Source organism: Pongo abelii, chromosome 3 (assembly GCF_028885655.2).
Source record: "Pongo abelii isolate AG06213 chromosome 3, NHGRI_mPonAbe1-v2.0_pri, whole genome shotgun sequence".
Taxonomy (NCBI): domain Eukaryota; kingdom Metazoa; phylum Chordata; class Mammalia; order Primates; family Hominidae; genus Pongo; species Pongo abelii.
In genome coordinates, this window is record NC_071988.2 from 20,495,425 (window position 1) to 20,514,761 (window position 19,337).

General features: G+C 38.3%; 1 protein-coding gene across 3 annotated transcripts in view; it reads right to left on the reverse strand.

The window, feature by feature from the left end:
- KCNIP4 (potassium voltage-gated channel interacting protein 4) overlaps positions 1-19,337 on the reverse strand; it is a 1,214,435-nt gene that overhangs the window by 665,674 nt on the left and 529,424 nt on the right.

Genomic DNA, 19,337 nt, shown 5'->3' on the forward strand with positions numbered 1-19,337 from the left:
ATTGCCTACATAAATATGACAATTATCTCCAGGAAAAGCGCTGGTGTAGTTGTTTGAGTTTTGAGCTGAATTAGCCATCTTGTTCAAGAGCCAATATTTTTACTTGAGAGAGCAACTGACAAACTATAGTTATTCAGACTCAGATATTTGGCAGATATTTTCTTAAAGATGAGCAAAGTAAGCCTGTACCTTCAAGGAAACAATTGACGGTATTGGTGACTAATGATGAAATCTGAGCTTTCATGCAAAAATTATTTTCGAAAACTCATATCTGCTACCAGGGGCTTGGCAGTTTTGTGATACTTCAAGTCTTTACTGACTTTTAGGTTGATGGTTATTTTAATAAATACTGATTTTTGATATCATAGGATAAAAACTTTGATAACACTTGGAAATCTATATAACTTGGTGAATCAATATTTTCCAACATTATGCATAGAGAAAAGGTACATTCAAAGTTCAACATAGACCTTAAATGATTTTTATGACCACAATGATATGGAGTGACAAGGATCTCCTCTCATCTTTTCTGTGTTTACTGCGTTCTAACAAGATTGGACTCTTAATTTATGTTTTGCTTTGTTTTATTTAGTATGCCTCTTGGCTCTACTCATAGAATTCCCTCTTCCTAGAGAACTTTCCCCCACAGAGAGTCACATGGCAGGCTCACCTCATTCAAATCTCTCAATAAATGCACCCTCCATAAATAAACCATCCAGGTTAGCCCTGTCCAAAGTAACTTCCCTCTATATCTTTATTCTTCCTCATTTTACTCATAATTGCTGGGCATTTCTTAATAGATTTATTAACTATTGCTAGTCTTTTCCAAGGGAACGTAAGTGCCATGAAGTAGGAAATTTGTCTCTTTTGTTCACTGTGTGTTCCACAGCCTTGAACAGTGTCTGGGGTAAATTATGTACTCAACAGATGTTTGTTGAGTGAATGAATCAATGAATAAATAAACATTGTAAGTTCTAATACACTCAGGGTGAGAGCAGCTAAATATCTTAAACAAACTCACATAGCTTTGTTGGCTAAGCTATAATTGGTATCAGTTTAGTGCCAGAACCTAAACTCTTAACTAATATACTATTGCACATTTTGAACTCCCTAAAAATTTACAAGTGTACATTCTTTCATTTCCATTGCCACTTTTTATTTTAGTCAGATAATCTAATTTAATTGAGAAAGTCCTGTTTTTTGGTAGAAAAGCTGTCCCTCTTTCAATTCATACAGTTAAGGAGAAAAAGAACAAAAGTTATAGTCAGTTGTAAGGAAACTTCAAATAATTATACAGATATGGGCTATCAGGAATGCTGAAATAAATTTGCTCATTCATTGCAACATTGGCCAAACTGATCAATATCCACAGGGCAAAAAAATAAACAACTGAATGTCTCTAGGCCACAACTCTCTTTCTATGGATAATTTACAGAATTAGAAAATAGGTCAAAACACACAAGGCACTATAGAATCAGAAAACCAAACAAAGCCGGTAGACATTGAAGACATCCAATATTTTTGGTCCATTTCAAAATCTTGTGCAACTTTTTATATGTATTTTTAAACCAAAGGGCAATAAGTGTCTTCTAGTCCTAGGAGCAACAAAGTTAAGATTTGTATTATCTAGTCATATGATAATATAGAAATATTGACATTCAGAGCCTTCCCAAATTCTTTGTCATAATTTTATGCCCTCCAAGGAAAACTCAGTGTCAAGTGCTTATTGAGGGTAGCCTGTTTTGTTAATCAGGGGAATGTTCAAAGAGACAAATCGCAAGAATGAATTTAGAGCAACGTAAATTATAAAGATTCTGCAAGGAGGCACAGAGGAGAAGGAGAAGCCAAGGAAATATAGGCTAAGGATTTTGAGGGAGAGTTTCAGAAGGAGAAAAAGAGTAGAGTAGTGACATTAGGGACAGCTCCTGTGGTGTGAAGGTTTGAGGAGAGAGGTTTCAGGATGTTTTGCTGTGTTTCATTGCAAAGTAATTGTTTTCAGTGCAATTGTTTCAATTCAATGGTTTCAATGCAATGCAATTTAATTAATCTTTTAGACTTTTTTTTTGAGAAATGTTGTTAAAGCCAAATTACTTTGCTCTGTTATGTTTAGACTTGGAATTATATTTCTTTTAGATTCAACAACCAAGTTGTGGATCTTGATCAGAAGGAAGCCTGGTGTGATTCTCATTACAGTGACTTGCTGAGGAAATTTCATTAGTGGAGTCTGATCAGATATAGTGTTGACACAAGCTGTATTTCTTTCTACTATTTCACTTTTAAGTATTACTTTTAGTAAAGGTTAGTTCACAAACCAGTGACATCCCAAATCTGTTTCTTTTTTCTATGATCTTGGGCTTCACTGTCAAACATGGCAACCACCAGCCCCATATTGTTATTGGGCACTTTAAATGTGGCCAGTGAGACTGAGAAACTTAATTTTTATGTTATTTGATTTATATTTAAATTTTAAAAAGGAACGCAATTTAGTTTTAGGAAATCTTCAAGTATTTTTTTTTTTTTTACCTTTTTTTTTTTTAGAGACGGGGTCTTGCTCTGTCACCCAATCTGGAATGCAATGGCATGATCATAGCTCACTGCAACCTCGAACTCCTGGGCGGCTCAAGCAATCTCCCCATCTCAGCCTCCTGAGTATCTGGGACTACAAGTGTGTGCCACCATATCTGGTTAATTAAAAAACAACTTTTATTTTGGAGAGACAGGGGTCTCACTATGTTTCCCAGGTTGGCCTCAAACTCCTGGCATCAAGTGATCCTCCCAAGGCACTGGAATTACAAGCATGCACCCAGCCTTGAGTATTATTTTGAATATTATGTTTGTGGATCTGCTTTTCTGAACTGTAAATTTTGTAAAATTTCAATATAGATCAAGCATCTGTGCTGAAAATTTACCATATGAATTAAAATAGGTAAAAAAATACTGCAGCGTTTATAAACAGTGCAGAAAAGAAAAAAATATGTTATTAGAAATGTTATATTGAAGACATTTTGAAATAATATACTTTGGATAATTGAGTGACACGAAATATTTTAATCTAATATTTATTCTGTCGTGCAACAAATGTTTAATGAGTGCTTGCTATAAAGTACATCATTAGGAAAAAAGGGGTCGATAAAATTGGGCTGAACTGAATATAATAAGGTGAAAATAAATGTATGTGAGTGTATGAGTGATGGGAACCTAGGGGACCATGCAGGACAGAGATATGAGTCAATTCTTCCTGGGGAATTTGAGACTCTAGTTTGCCTGTCATAAGTCCTGAGGGTTTCGAATGGCAGACCAAAGCGAAGAGGAAGAGTCTTTGTAAAGCCATGGAAGCAGCATGAAAAACAATGAGCACGAGAAGAGTAGGAAGACCTGCCTGGTTGAATGGGAACATATTTTGGGAACGTGAAAAGAGTAGAAAAATAAGCACAATTTGTACCAATTGCAGTTGATGGCACTCTTTCTACAAGAGTACAGTAAATACACTGCAGAGTTTTAAAAGCCTTGAAAGACATGGAAAATAATAGTATATTTACTACATTTTGTTCAAATTAACAATGAGACCCATGGCTTTAAATTCAAAAGTATTCTACCTAAAGAGATACTGGAGACTGTAAAAAAAAGTCTATAAAGCATATTACTAGAAATTCTAATTAAAGTTGTAGTGGTTTTAAAATAGGTCTGCAAATTCTTTGACGGTCTTGCCTTCCAAAGGTGACGCTTGCTTCCCCTCCCCTGGAATGTAGGTCAGACTTAATGATCTCTTTGGAACCATAGAATGTGGCAGAATTCGTATTCTATGACTTGCAAGGTTATCAAAGGGATGTAGCTTCTGCCTGGTTTTTATTCCTGCATCACTGTCTCTGGGGGAAGCCAGCTTTCATGTTGTGAAGACATTCAAGCAACACTATGGAAAAACCCACATAGTGGAACTGAGGCCGCCTGCTGGAAGCCAGTACCACCTTGTTAGCCATGTGAGTGAATCGTGGAGTGGATCAGCCAGCCACAGTTAAGCCTGTAGGTGACAGAAGCTTGGATCAACACCTTGACTGCAACCTCATCAACAACACCAAGCTAGAACCTCCCAGCCAGGCCATTTCTGAATTCCTGACCCATGTAAAACTGTGAATTATAATCAGTGCTTATTACTTTAATGAGTTATGTGGTACTTATTTTTTCAGCAATAAATAACTAATAGAAGCACGTTATTTAAGAAGAAATTTATCCTATGTTTTCTGACCTTTCAGATATCTTGTAGGTACCTGAAGTGGCAAATGTTGGGATGAGGGTACCATCTTGGCAATAATGGTCTGGCAACATTGACAAAGGGATTGGATGGCCCACAGACAGACAACACTGAAAGGTGACAGGGTCTATTTTAGTCTTTCAAGGTAGAGGTGACCAGGAGAAAAGCGATGGCAGCAGAAATAGAGAAATAAAAGAGATGAAATCTATAAATGCCAGGAATTATTCATTCAAAGATGATATCACATTTTTTGAGCTACATTGACTTAGTAATTGGTGCTCCCTTAGAGAAAAATCCTTAGGTGCTTAGGAAGAGAGGTTCAATTTTAGACAGTAAAATTTAGGGTAACAGATGTCTTGAGGCTGGAAAAGGGGCAAAGAGTTTGTGTTGATGTAAATTGAACTTTGATGTAATTGTCAAGAGGCTTTCTTGGGAGGGGTTTGTTGATTTTTACTAAAAATAGCAGGAAAGCAAACTTTCAGATAGTGAGGGCCATTGATCAATATTTGGCCAATGAGTTGGTTTGCTTATGATATCCTGGAATCAATAATGATGGAAAATCTATCCATCAACCTTTGGCTGATGGTTCTCAACAATGTTACAGAAAGTAAATGAAGCTCTATACCACTGATATTAACAGAAACAGTGAAGACCAAAGAAAATGTCTTTCCTCAGTTCCTGTTAATAAGGAGTCAGAGTTGGCCAGGCAAAGTGGCTCACACCTGTAATTCCAGCACTGTAAGAGCCCAAGACGAGTGGATCGCTGGAGCCCAGGAGTTTGAGACCAGCCTGGACAACATGGCAAAACTCCATCTGTCCCCAAAACAAATAAACAAACAAACAACAACAAATACTTAGCCAGGCATATGGAGGAATGTGCCTGTGGTCTTAGCTACCTGGGGGGCCAAAGTGGGAGGATCACTTGAGCCCAGAAGGTCGAGGCTGCAGTGAGCCGTGACCATGCCACTACACTCCAGCCTGAGTGACAGAGCAAGATCCTGTCTCAAAAAAATAAAAGAAGTCAGAATTATCTTACCAGTTTTTGTTTTCTATTTCATTCACATTAAGTAGTTAAAATCTGGCCCTCTATTCATTCATTTTCATCATAAAGCTCCTTCTAGCATCCTCATGAAAGGAGGAAGAGGAAGAGCTATAGTGTACTGATAACAAACTATCCCCATGTATGGGGCACTTGACATACTCAATTTCTCTTAGCTCTGAAGTACTCTACCATGTAAGAAAGGGATGCTTACCCTCACTCACAAATCAGAAAATGAAGTGTAAGAGAAATGAATTGTCCAGAGCCTGGATTGGAAACACTCAAGCCTCTAGTCTAACCATTTTGCAGCTCTTTGACAGCTGCTTATCATACACACAACCAACAGTCATTCTCCCCTTTGTTCCTGCTCATACCATGTTCTTACCTAACCTGCTGCTTGAAAACCTGCGATCCCATTGCATCTCATGAAAAAGCCCTCTGATCCTTTCCATGGATTCCACATGGATTCCCTTTCCAAGCTTTCTCCACATTCTTTCTTCTTTCTTGAAGATTTCCACTACCTCAGTTCCTCACAGAAATTCATATGACCTCTAAATTAAGAGTTGGTGACACATGGCTTGACAGTGAAGAACTCTGGATTAGCCATTTATTAGTACTTTGGTTAATTGACTTGACTGTCTTCTGGAAAACAGGGAGAGACCATAACTTATGCTGCTGTGAATTTCTTCATACCTTGCTGATTACTGGCAATCAATTGCTTTTGTATGTGTATTTGATTTTAAAAGATCCAAGCTTGAAATTATGCTCAGAACCATCTCATTTGTTTCTATCATATGTAGATGCCTTTTAAATCTGTCTATAGCCTCATACTGGGTTTTATTTCCAGAAACTCCACCAGCTTTCTTGGTTAACAAAATTTTCCACAATGGTGCATGTCTTTTATATTTCTATGTTATTTTTATATGGTATTCTGCTACTTTTAACATGATTTTTCTCCATTATTCCCTGGAAAACTGCATCCTTTAAGATTGTAGGTCATGCTGACATTGGTATACAAGCATTCCTCTACCCCTTTTCCATTCGTGTAGCTACTCTGTGTTTAGATAGGAGTGAACATGACACATTGCCTCAGGGGGAGCTTCACTGCTATAAGCCAGAGAACATTGATTTATCTCCTTGCCCCAAGGTTATGTGCAGGACTGGCAAGTAGCCCATATATATGTCGATTCGCTGATGGCATTTCCTGGCTACAATAACTGGTTACAGAATTAGCAGGGGCCTTAGGTGGTCAAGTTAGACTAACCATCATATTTTTATTTGGTTGTTAGGGGGAAGCTATCTCTTGATGTAGACAAAGTGGCATTAGGATAAGTAGATGTGAAACGTGGTACTGACAGAACCATTTCCAAGCTCTGAGCTAAGCTAGCCTGAGGTTGGAACTGCCACATGGAAAAGGCCAGACTCAGGAAATTCATCAAGAAATGGCCATGGAACTTTGATCCCTAGCCCTGAAGTCAGCTTTACTTCTGGGTGTTTTTAGCTATATGAACCAATAAATGCCTTTAATTGCTTAAACCCAATTGAGTTGAGTTTTCCATTACTTGTAACTGAAAGCACCTTAAAAAAAAATCCAGATAAAATTTAACTCCCTTTGTAAAGCCCTCTCAAATCTCTACAGGCAGGTCAGCTTATTGACCCTTTTTTCTTCCCCATAACTTTGCTTATACAGCACTCATCCCACTGGAAGTGTTGCATTGCAATGAACTGCTTTATGACTTGTTTTTCCAGCACACTATGAGTTCAGTAAGAATAGGAACTAGATCCCATTCAGCGTCACATCCCTAGAGTGCTACACATTGCCCAGTTCTTTTAGGAGGCATCAATAAAGGAAGGAATGAATCTTCAGCTCCTTTACCCTGGTTCTTATTTCAGTCCCTGACAAGAACCAAGATATTCAACAGCTGAGGAAAATTAGAGTTTACGTAGTGTCTGGACTGTTGTATTGCAGTCTGCAGCAGTTCAAACTATTTATCACAGGGTTATTAGTCTCTCCTCCAAATCACCTTTAACCAAGTCCCATTACACTCCAATTCCTTCTGAAATTACTTACAGCTTCTGCAGAATAGACCACTTTTATGTCCATTCATTTATTTACTCAGCAAATATTTATCCTGCGCCTACTTGTGTCAGTCAGTAGTGTAAAAATACAACATTAATGAAAAAATCTTGGCCTTATATTCTAGCAGAGGAAGTTATAAACAAAATCTATAAGTAAATATAGAGTAGGTTAGATGGTGACATGTTCTATGAAAAAAAAAGCAGGGAAGTGAAACAGAAACTACTGGAGGTGGTTTTATTGCAATTATAAGCAGAGAGGTCAGGACAGTTTCAATGAGATGGTGACAACCAAAGAAGGTAAGGGAGATGTATACATACCTTAGAGAAAAAAAGTATCCAGAGAGAGTAAATGTAAAGTGCAAAGACTACCAGGCATATAAAACAAGGTCTGCAGTCATTAATCAACAGGAAAATGCAAATCAAAATCACAATGACTTATCACCTCACATGTATCAGGATGGCTATCACGACAGAAAACAAAAGATAAGTGTTGACAAAGATGTGGAGAAATTGAAACCCTCTCATGCTCTTGTGGAAATACCACTGAGAGAGCAGCTGCTATGATAAACATTATGGAAGAACCACCAAAAATTAAAACTAGAACTACCATAAGATACAGCCATTCATTTCTGGGTATTTATCCAAAATAATTGAAATAGGATCTTAATGACATATTAGTACTCCGATGTTCATTGCAGCACTATTCACAATAGCCAAGAGGTGAAAACAATCTAAGTGTCCATCAGTAGATGAATGGGTAAAGAAAATGTGGTACATACAATGGAATATTATTGAATTTTTAAAATGTAGATTCTGTAATTTGTGACAACCTGAATGAATCTTTTTTTTTCTTTTTTGAATTTTTAATTTTTATGGGCACACAGTTGGTGTATATATTTATGGGGAACATGAGATATTTTGATACAGGCATACAATGCATAATAATTACATCAGGGTAAATGGGGTATTCACGACCTCAAGCATTCATCATTTCTTTTTATTATGATGATTCTAATTGTACTGTCTCAGTTAGTCTAAAAGGTAAAACAAGTTGTTGCTGGCTATAGTCACCCTGTTGCGCTATCAAATGCCAGATCTTATTCATTCTACGTAACTATATTTTTGTATCCATTAACCATCCTCGTTCCCCCCAAGTCCCCACTACCCTTCCCAGCCTCTGGTAATGATAATTCTACTCTTTATTTGAAGGAATCTTAGGACATTATATAAGTGAAGAAAAACAGTTACAGAAAGACAAATACTGCATGATTCCACTTATATGTGGGTACCTAGAGTAATCACATTCATATAATCAAAGAGTGGAATGAATGGTTGTTGCCAGGGCCTGGAGGAAGGAGAAAATGAGGAGCTACTTTCTGTCCGTGGACAGAAAGAGCCAGTAAAAATGAATAAGCTCTAGAGATCCGTTGTACAACATTGTGCCTATAGTAAACAATATTGCACACTTAAATATTGCATATTTTAAAAGGTAAGAGACACTTTAGGAGGCTGAGGCAGCCTGACCAACATGGCAAAAACCCATCTCTACTAAAAATACAAAAAAAACCTCTCAGCATTTGCTTGTCTGTAAAGTATTTTATTTCTCCTTCACTTATGAAGCTTAGTTTGGCTGGATATGAAATTCTGGGTTGAAAATTCTTTTCTTTAAGAATGTTGAATATTGGCTCCCACTCTCTTCAGGCTTGTAGAGTTTCTGCCGAGAGATCCCCTGTTGGTCTGATGGGCTTCCCTTTGTGGGTAACCTGACCTTTCTCTCTGGCTGCCCTGAACATTTTTTCCTTCATTTCAACTTTGGTGAATCTGACAAAAACCACAATGAGATACCATCTCACACCAGTTAGAATGGCAATCATTAAAAAGTCAGGAAACAACAGGTGCTGGAGAGGATGTGGAGAAACAGGATATTTTGACACTGTTGGTGGGACTGTAAACTAGTTCAACCCTTGTGGAAGTCAGTGTGGTGATTCCTCAGGGATCTAGAACTAGAAATACCATCCCATTACTGGGTATATACCCAAAGGACTAGAAATCATGCTGCTGTAAAGACACATGCACACGTATGTTTATTGTGGCACTATTCACAATAGCAAAGACTTGGAACAAACCCAAATGTCCAACAATGATAGACTGGATTAAGAAAATGTGGCACATATACACCATGGAATACTATGCAGCCATAAAAAATGATGAGTTCTTGTCCTTTGTAGGGACATGGATGAAACTGGAAATCATCATTCTCAGTAAACTATTGCAAGGACAAAAAACCAAACACCGCATGTTCTCACTCATAGATGGGAATTGAACAATGAGAACACATGGACACAGGAAGGGGAACATCACACTCTGGGGATTGTTGTGGGGTGGGGGGAGGGGGGAGGGATAGCATTAGGAGATATACCTAATGCTAAATGGCGAGTTAATGGGTGCAGCACACCAGCATGGCACATGCATATATATGTAACTAACCTGCACATTGTGCACATGTACCCTAAAACTTAAAGTCTAATAATAATTAAAAAAAATAAAAAAAAAAATTAGCCAGGTGTGGTGGCGCACTCCTGTAATCCCAGCTATTCAGGAGGCTGAGGCAAGAGAATCACTTGAACCCAGGAGGCAGAGGTTGTAGTGAGCTGAGATCATGCCATTGCACTCCAGCCTGGGTGACAGAGTGGGACTTTGTCTCAAACAAACACACAAACCAAATAAACAAAGGTAAGAGAGTAGTTCTCATGTTAAATGGTCTCACTACACACACACGTACAAACACACATGGACACAAAACAAAGACCCTGAATGGAGCACCTGGTATGGGAGAGTAAAAACCAGGCTGGAGAGAGGCTGGAGCAGAGTGAATGAAGAGGAGATGGGTGAGAAAGATATGAGATGATAATATCAGAGAGATAAAGCAGGTCAGTAAACCACTGAACTCTTCCAATGTAGGCGTTTTAATCACGGTAAAATGAGAAGCTTCTGTAAAGATTTCACAGACAACACAGGATGACAGTCTCACCATTAGAAGGCTGCAAGGCACAGCCACGTGCATTATTCTGGGGCTAAGAAAAGCAGTTGCTTTAGCTCCACATAGGGAAGTTTTATTTAATTAGTATTTGAAAGTCATATCAAGTGGCTCTATTTCTTTCTAACAAAGCCCAAAGTCATATCAATGGCTCTATTTCTTTCTAACAAAGCCCAATGTATTTAATTCCTATTAAATATTTTAGCTAACCTGTCAGTCACATACTTATTAATATAAGGGTAGTGGCACATAAGTGAAAATGGAATACACAAAGAACTTCAAATTATGTGTAACTTGGTAGAGGGATTAGGAGGCATCTTGTAAAGATGTGGCATGTCTAGTGTTTCACTTTATTTTTCCTAAAAGAAGACGAGTAATAGAACCACCTTTTTATTTTCTCCTTCTGCAGGCCTGCTGCCTGTGATTGATAGCTATTAAATTAGGTTTTACCTCCCCAGATTGGTCTAGATTAAATACACTTATAGCACAGCAAGCCACTGAGAGACAAAGGAGCAAGTGGAAATTACTTTGTCTATTTTGGTCTTCATAGTTAAACATTCAAACATTTAAACATTCAAAGGAAAAGGGTTGGAAGACAGGAACGAAAGGAAAATGAATGAAATGAGAATTAAACACATTTCATTGTAAGTTCCTCAAATTTATAAATATAAGCTTGCACACAAGCATATTTCTTAAGAGAACTGACTTCAAATGCAGAAGCAAAAGAGGAATCTTCTGGAATACATAAGTTTATTGAGGTGATTTGTAGTATAGCCCTCTTTCCTGCCCTATCATGGGACTATGTGTCAGTCATATTTGAAAAGAATTTATTTGGGAAGAATTCCACTTGTTCAGGACTCAGACAGAAGACAGAATCATATGCTCCCTAGACAGTGATGCCAAGGTTATTACTTTGAAATGAGTAGGGTCAAAGTCATGCTAATGAGAGAAAAATGCTTTCCTCATGAGAAATTGTGTTCCCTTAAAGACAAATAAATGAAATCATATTTGCTGTTTCAAAGTGTTTGCCTTCCGTGTTTTGTAAGGAAATGATGGCAGCCTCCACTCTTGGAAAGTCTGAACTGGGATTGTAGCACCCATCATTCTTCTCTTTCTCAAGAGATCAGGGTCCTCACTCCCTCTCACTCTATGAAGCCAGTAAAGCATAGACATAGGGAATCCATATTTCACATACTGGCCAAACATAAGATGATGCAGAGCACAAGAAAGGAGAGACTGTATTTCCATCACATGTTGGAAAATTGTGTTTCTTGAGGTGTGTGTGTGTGTGTGTCTGTTTGTCTGTGAGTTAGTGTGTCTGTGTGCTTAGTGGGTCCAGGGATGCACCAGATAAGGGACTTAGGTAAATGTGGTAAGAAGATAAAAGAAAAAAAAAAAGAACATCAAGAGGAAATCTATGTGTGGTTATCTCTGAGGGTCTCGTGTGTGAATTTCCTCCCGTTTTGTGGCATTAAAAATGAGTTAGCTAAATAAAGTAGCATTTGCAAGTTCTTCTCCTCTGTTCTATTTTCAGAAAGGGTCAGAGAAATCTCATGATCTCCTGGAGAGACTCAATCAGAGCTGGATCTGGCTGGGAGGTCACATTGGCCCACCCGATGTTTGTTACTCAAGGGAGAGAATGCTCCAGAGAGCACGGTGTTTCTAGCATGAGATGTCATGAAGTAGTCCTCGGATTTTTCCCCCTTTGTGGGGCAGAAGGTAGAGCTTTGCCATATTTGTTCACAGATAATAAGGGACATATAGAACAATAAAGAATTCCACTTCTACAGTAGATCTTGGGACATCAGCTGGGGCAGGAGTCACTGTGCCAGGACATACACTTCTGGGATTGCCTCTCCTTTCCAGAAATGTGTTTCTCAGTTTGGCCTAAGTTGGACATTATATCAGTTGAATGGAAGTAAGTATTTAAAGGGAATGCAGAAGCAAGATCCAATGCTCTATAATGTTGGATTGATCTATGTTTTGGGGGCCTCCATGCAGAAACTCAAATAGTAGAACAAAGGAATTACTCTAGAAAGCAGAATGTGTGTCCAGCCTTGATTTCTGTAGCCAGATAACTTAAGTCGGAAACTGTGAAGGCTCTGTGATGATAACTATCTATTTATCTATCGATCTACACACACACACTCTCCCTCTCTCTCTCTCTCTAACAGGGACAGAAGACTTCTGGAACATGGATCAGACTATTTAGTCACAGAGCAGCCTGCATCCGTGCCTTATGCCCAAACACCTCCCGGGCAATGCAGTAAGAACCAGATCTCCCTGTGCATATAATAGGTATTGTACCATTAAAAAAGGAACCCCAGTTAGCTGGGCGTGATGTCAAAAGCCTATAGTCCTAGCTACTTGGGAGGCTGAGACAGGAGTATTGCTTGAACCCAGAAGGCAGAGGTTGCAGTGAGCCGGGATTGTGCCATTGCACTCCAGCCTGGGCGACACAGCAAGAGTCCATTTCAAAAAAAGAAAAAATAAATAAATAAAAGGAACCCCAGAATTATGAAACACAGAGCTTATATAGGGTGCTTTTCCATCTGTCCCTGCATCGCTCTGGAGAGATATAAAGAGAATTTTGCTATGCAATTTAAAAAAATCACCTTTTGGGAGGGAAGAAAGAAGGTCTTTCCTCCAACATCCTGCGATGTAAGCAAATGTCTTCAGGGGAGAGAGGAAGTGTCTATGTCTTCGAAGCTCTCTGCCTTTACACTTTCGGATAGTTGGGGCCATTACAGTTGTCCATCAATCACTCTTTAACCTGCGTGCTGATGTTCTTTGCTCAGAAGGCTCCAATCATGCAGAAACATGAAAATATTCATAAAGAGTTGTTTCCCTACAAGAGCCAGGATAATAATTCATCTCTTCAGAGTATGGTTATAAAGTAGAATGAGATTATTCAGGGATGGAGATAAGAAGCAATGAAAATCAAGGACCAGTCAAGAAATAGAGAAAGTATGTAATTCCTTCAGCCTCTAAGGGGAAGTAGCTTTGCCCATGTAGGGCCTTCCACTCGGAAGTTTTCACCTGTCCTCCATAATGCACTATGCCTGGAATACGAATCAAGGTTGATGCATCCTTCTGCTGCAGTTGCCATTCTGCCATACTATATTTTCCTGTTTTCCATGCTTCATTGAGATAGAAACTTTCCTATTTATGACTATAGTCCAAGCTCTAGCATCAAGCACGGTACTTGGAATGTGAAGCATGTTTAATAAAATAATGATCTATGTGTTATTCCCTTCCATCCCAAACAATAGCTTCCTAGGTGGATTCCTAGTGCATATTCCTAACTTTCATCATGTGATATGTATACCAGGAAAATGACGATGATGATGATGATGGTGATTTTGGTGGAGGAGGTGGAGATTATTGAGTTAGGGAGGCCAAATTTAATATCACCTCTATTATTAAGCTACTTGATTTTCAAAGGTGTTGCTTCTCCACCTATAATATAAATAATAATATCAATTATATTTAATACAGTAATATCTATCTTAAAATAACTAAATAAAATTATGTAGGTACAGTACTTAGTATGGTGCCTAGTGCCCAGCAGGGTTGAAAAATAATTAGTGACTGTTATTTATCATTGTTGATTTTCTTTTTAAAAAGCAGTAAAGCATAGGAGGAGAATTAAGGAGAGGGAGGAAAAGATTGAATTTTTTTAGGTTGATTCTATTAGGCTTTGCTCCCTGCCAAGTCATTGTTATCAACAATCCAAGGAGAGAAGGAAGGTGTAGAAGAGATTTAGGAAAGAACATTATGAGACCAAATCCTCCAAATGAATCCCAGTCCATGCAGAAATTGTACTGGCGACAGCTGTTAGATTTGGGCAGAGACTAATGAAGAATTATAAAGGAGGTATAATGCTGATTTTCCTTCTGAATTTGCACAGGGGTCATTCCAACGTCAAAAATAATTATAAACAAAGAGATTTCAGTTGTAGTTTTGACACTGTGCAAGAGCTAGGTCAGACCTCTCATGAGGGCTACAGCCTCCCTTATCTCTATTTTTACAATCTGTTCTATGTATCCTCATGAAGTAGACAGGCACTGCATACCTACTTGTCAATGTTGGTGAAATGTCCTAAGTTCCACTGGAAAAAAAAAATCAAAATATTAGCATTACTAAGGAATGCACTGCACCGGATATCTTGTTTCTTTTTCTAATTCAACTGTAAAACACAAAATTAAAATGGCGAAATAATGTTCTTTGAATATCTTTGTATCCCTACATTTATCCCCCTCCCACTGTCACCTCTGTACAATCTAGGCTGTCATCGTCTTGTTTATGAACTGCTGTAATAGCTGCCTACAGGGTTTTCTCTCTCCTGTTTTGTCCTATCCCCTGCCTCCAGTTAATCTATTGTCCACAGCAGTCAGTACGATATATACATCAGATAAATCAATATCTTGCAGAAAAGCATTCAATATCTTCCTATTAGGGAGATTCAAAACCCTCAACATTGCTTAGATCTTCCAGTTCCTACTCTGATCCTTTGCAGTGTTCTTTATCATTTCCTGACACTCTACCCTCTATTTCATACATCCTTCCCACTCTGGAATATGCAATTTCTTCTAAGTGGAATAACTGCTATTCAATTTTAAGAACGTACCTTCTGTGAAACTACTAGAAGAAAACATAGGTAAAAGCTTCTTGATATTGATCTGAGCAAACTTTTTGATATAATCTCAAAAGCAAAGGCAACAAGCAAAAACAGATAAATAAGATTAATTTAAACTAAAAAGCTTGTGTACAGGAAAGGAAACAATCAACAGAGTGAGTGAAGAGATAGCCCATGAAATGGGAGAAAATATTTGCAAACCATTTGATAACGGGTTAATATAACAAATATATAAGAAATTGAAGTAGTTCCATGGCAAGATAACAAAAAGCATGATCATATAAAGGGCAAAGAACCTAAATAGACATTTCTCTAAAGAAGACATACAAATGGCCAACGGGCATATGAAATGCTCATCATCACTAATCATTAGGAAATGCAAATCAAAACCACAATAATATATCACTTCACACCTGTTAAAATAGCCATTATCAAAAAGAGAAAAGATAGCAAGTGTTGGTGAGGATGTAGAGAAGAGGGAACACTTGTACACTGCTGGTGGGGATGTAAAATGGAAAACAGTATGAAGAATCCTCAAAAAGTTAAAAATAGAACTATCATATGATCCAGAAATCCCACTTCTGGGTATATATCCATAGGAAAAAAATCAGTATGTTGAAAAGATATCTGCACTCTCATGTTCATGGTAGCATTATTCACAATAGCCAGGATTTGAAAACAATCCAATTACCCATGGATGGATAAATGGATAAAGAAAATGTGGTATATATACACAATGCAATATTATTGAGCCTTTAAAAAGGAGGAAATCCCCTCATTTGTGATAATATGAATGAACCTAGAAGATATTGGGCTAAGTGAATTAAGCCAAGCACAGGAAGACAAATATTGCATGATCTTACTTATATGTAGAATCATAAAAAGTTGAACTCACACAAGAAAACTGTAGAATGGTGGTTGCTAAGGGCGGGGGTGGGGATGGAAAGCTATTGGTCAAAGGATAACATTTCAGTTAAGATAAGTAAGTTCTGGAGATCTTATATGACTATAGTTAAGAATATTGTATTATATACTTGAAAATTGCTAAAAAGACCATAAATATTCTGACCACAAATACACAAAAAGATAAATATAAGGTGATAGATATTTTAATTAGCTTGATTGTGTTAATAATTTCAAAGTGTATACATATATCAAAACATCACCCCCATATGAGAAGTCACTCTTCATTCTGGACCAATATAGGACCTACTGAAACTGTCATTTCCTCTATCAGAATTCATATTTCTTCTATCATATTACTTTCTTCAATATTATCTGTATTCTCTGATACACTAACAATATCAGTTATTTGCACCTAACCTCTCTGTTCTATGAGACATATCTCTGTTACAGAAAAATTGGAAGGAATGAAAAGAGAAAAAGATGATATTTAGCACTTTGTTTCATAAACACTAACTTAAAGCTCACAGCCTGCACACAATCATGAAAACCAAGATGCCGAAATTACAGATAGAAGTATTTTATATTATAAAATTTCTGCAGCCTACTTTGTTTCTTTTTTGAGACAGAGTCTCGCTTTGTTGCCCAGGCTGGAGTGCAGTGCAGTGGCTCAATCTCGGCTCACTGCAACCTCTGCCTCCTGAGTTCAAGCCATTCTCCTGCCTCAGCCTCCTGAGTAACTGGGATTACAGGCGCCCGCCACTATGCCCGGCTGATTTTTGTGTTTTTAGTAGAGACGGGGTTTCACCATGTTGGCCAGGCTTATCTCCAACTCCTGACCTCATGTGATCTACCCGCTTCACCTCCCAAAGTGCTCAAATTACAGGCGTGAGCCACCGCGCCCAGCCTACTTACCTTTTTAACAAGCTGTAGGATAGAGATGATTGGCAAGATTGTTTTAAGGGAAGATCTCATAAGAGTAAAAGAGGAAGTAGAGAGGCTTCTTCTATTGAGAGATAAATAAGAGAGTGGTATGTACATGTTCACCTTCCCCTCTTGGGGGTGATGCTCCAAGTGAGGAAAAGCAAGCATGGTCACAACATTGAAGTAGTTGGGGGAAACATTGTGTGTGTGTGTGTGTGTGTGTGTGTGTGTGTGCATATGTGCTTGATTCCCACTTTTCATTTCATTACCTGGAAAAACTGCAAGCCTAGCAGAGAAACTACTATATGCACCACAATGTAACATAGTGCGACACAGACAGAAGTTTAGAAATTGAGAAGCCTTATTTAGAGAACTATGGCATGGAGAAAGCAGGTAAGGGCTCCAGAGTCCCAAGAAATGTTGTGACCACTGGTTGACCAGAAGATACTATGAGTTAAGATGAAGAAGTGACAGAATGCAGGAACTTACTACCATATCTAGAACCTTACTTAGACTTCAGCAATGAATGCCATTACACACCAAGAAAAAACAACTATGCCCAACTTTATCACAGTAGGCTACAGTTCAACATAACCAGGGCCCAGATGGGACCAATCACACTTCATTTGATATTCTTGGAAGTCAAGAGACAGCAACTGGACAAGGGAACTCTCTTCTAATGATGAGATGATCAGTAATATTTCTTTTGCACTCAGATGCTATCTTAGATAGGTAGGAGGAAAAGCAACAAAACCCTTTTACAATAAGAGACAAAGTCTTGATTGTCACTTTCAACATTAGACTGAGTATTTATGTAAAAGGCACTAAGTTGAAAAATAATTAAAGCAAAAGAAACTGCAGAAAACGTAAGTTTGAGTTCTATTGCTACTAAAATTGCAAGCGAGAACGTGAGTTCACTTAAATGAGATATAACTTCTAAATTTCCATTTTGCTCTACTTACAGAATGCATGTTCCTAATAAGGCTCATTTTTTTCCATATGTAACATTATATCTAGCACAAAGAAGCTGTCTTGTAAGTTGAATGACAAAGTAAATGAGTAACTAATGCTGATTTAGGAAAGGTAACAAATTAGTGATTAACTTCTAACATGTCCTCTTAACTGTTTGCCACAAATCACTATTTCTACACCTCCTCCCATCTCTGTTCTCCATGTCCATGTCACATAGTTCAATCCAACTGATTTTTTTTAATTTCACAGAATTTTAAAATATCAGCCATATGTTTTCACTAAAATCCATAGAGACAAAACCATGCTACCAGCCAGCATTTGCTCTTTGTTTGAATGTACAGTATTCTATATTTGAGCCATATGATTTATGAGAATTTTTTTTGAGACATTGTCTTGCTCTGTTGCCCAGGCTGGAGTGCAGTGGTGGAATCTTGGCTCACTGCAACCTCTGCCTCCTGGGTTCAAGCGATTCTCCTGTCTCAGCCTCCTGAGTAGCTGAGATTACAGGTGCGCGCCACCATGCCCGGCCAATTTTTTTTTTTTTTCTTTTTGTATTTTTAGTAGATACTGGGTTTCACCATGTTGGTCAGGCTGGTCTGGAGCTCCTGACCTCATGATCCACCTGCCTTGGCCTCCCAAAGTGCTGGGATCACAGGCGTGAGCCACCACGCCAGGCCGAGAATTTTTAAAAATATAGTGTTTCCTTGCTTCCCAAGGCTTGATGGAGGATGGGTAAAGGGATGCATAAAAGCACATTTACCTTTTGTACTAGAAAAGGCCTGGGGTCTCCATATCTGGACTATCTGATCTTTTCCAATATGTGTAAATTTCTTAAAAATAAATGAGGATTGGCTGGGCATGGTGGCTCATGCCTGTAATCCCTGCAATTTGGGAGGCAAAGGTGGGAAGATCACAAGGTCAGGAGATCGAGACCAGCCTGACCAACATGGTGAAACACCATCTCTACTAAAAAAATAAAACATTAGCCAGGCATGGTGGCATGCGCCTGTAATCCCAGCTACTCAGGAGACTGAGGCAGGAGAATTGCTTGAACCCGGGAGGTGGAGGTTGCAGTTAGCTGAGATTGTGCAACTGCACTCCAGCCTGGGTGACAGAGCAAGACTCCGTCTGAAAAAGAGAAAAGAAAGAAAGAAAGAAAGAAAGAAAGGAAGGAAGGAAGGAAGGAAGGAAGGAAGGAAGGAAGGAAGGAAGGAAGGAAGGAAGGAAGGAAGGAAGGAAGGAGGAAAGAAAGAAAGCAAGCAAGCAAGAAAGCTTCCTTTTTTTAGGTTCATCTTACAATATTCTTACAAAATACAAGATTTCTACAAAACCTAAGATTTCTAAAATCTAAGAAAGCTGAAAGGCAAACTCAAGCATTAAAAAGTGGAACTTTAGAAAATCACAGAATGTTCTCCATTTCTCCACTATTGTATCATTTTAAGTCAGCAGATGTCAATCAAATATTTTCCAGATAAGACAGTCATAGTGCCACATG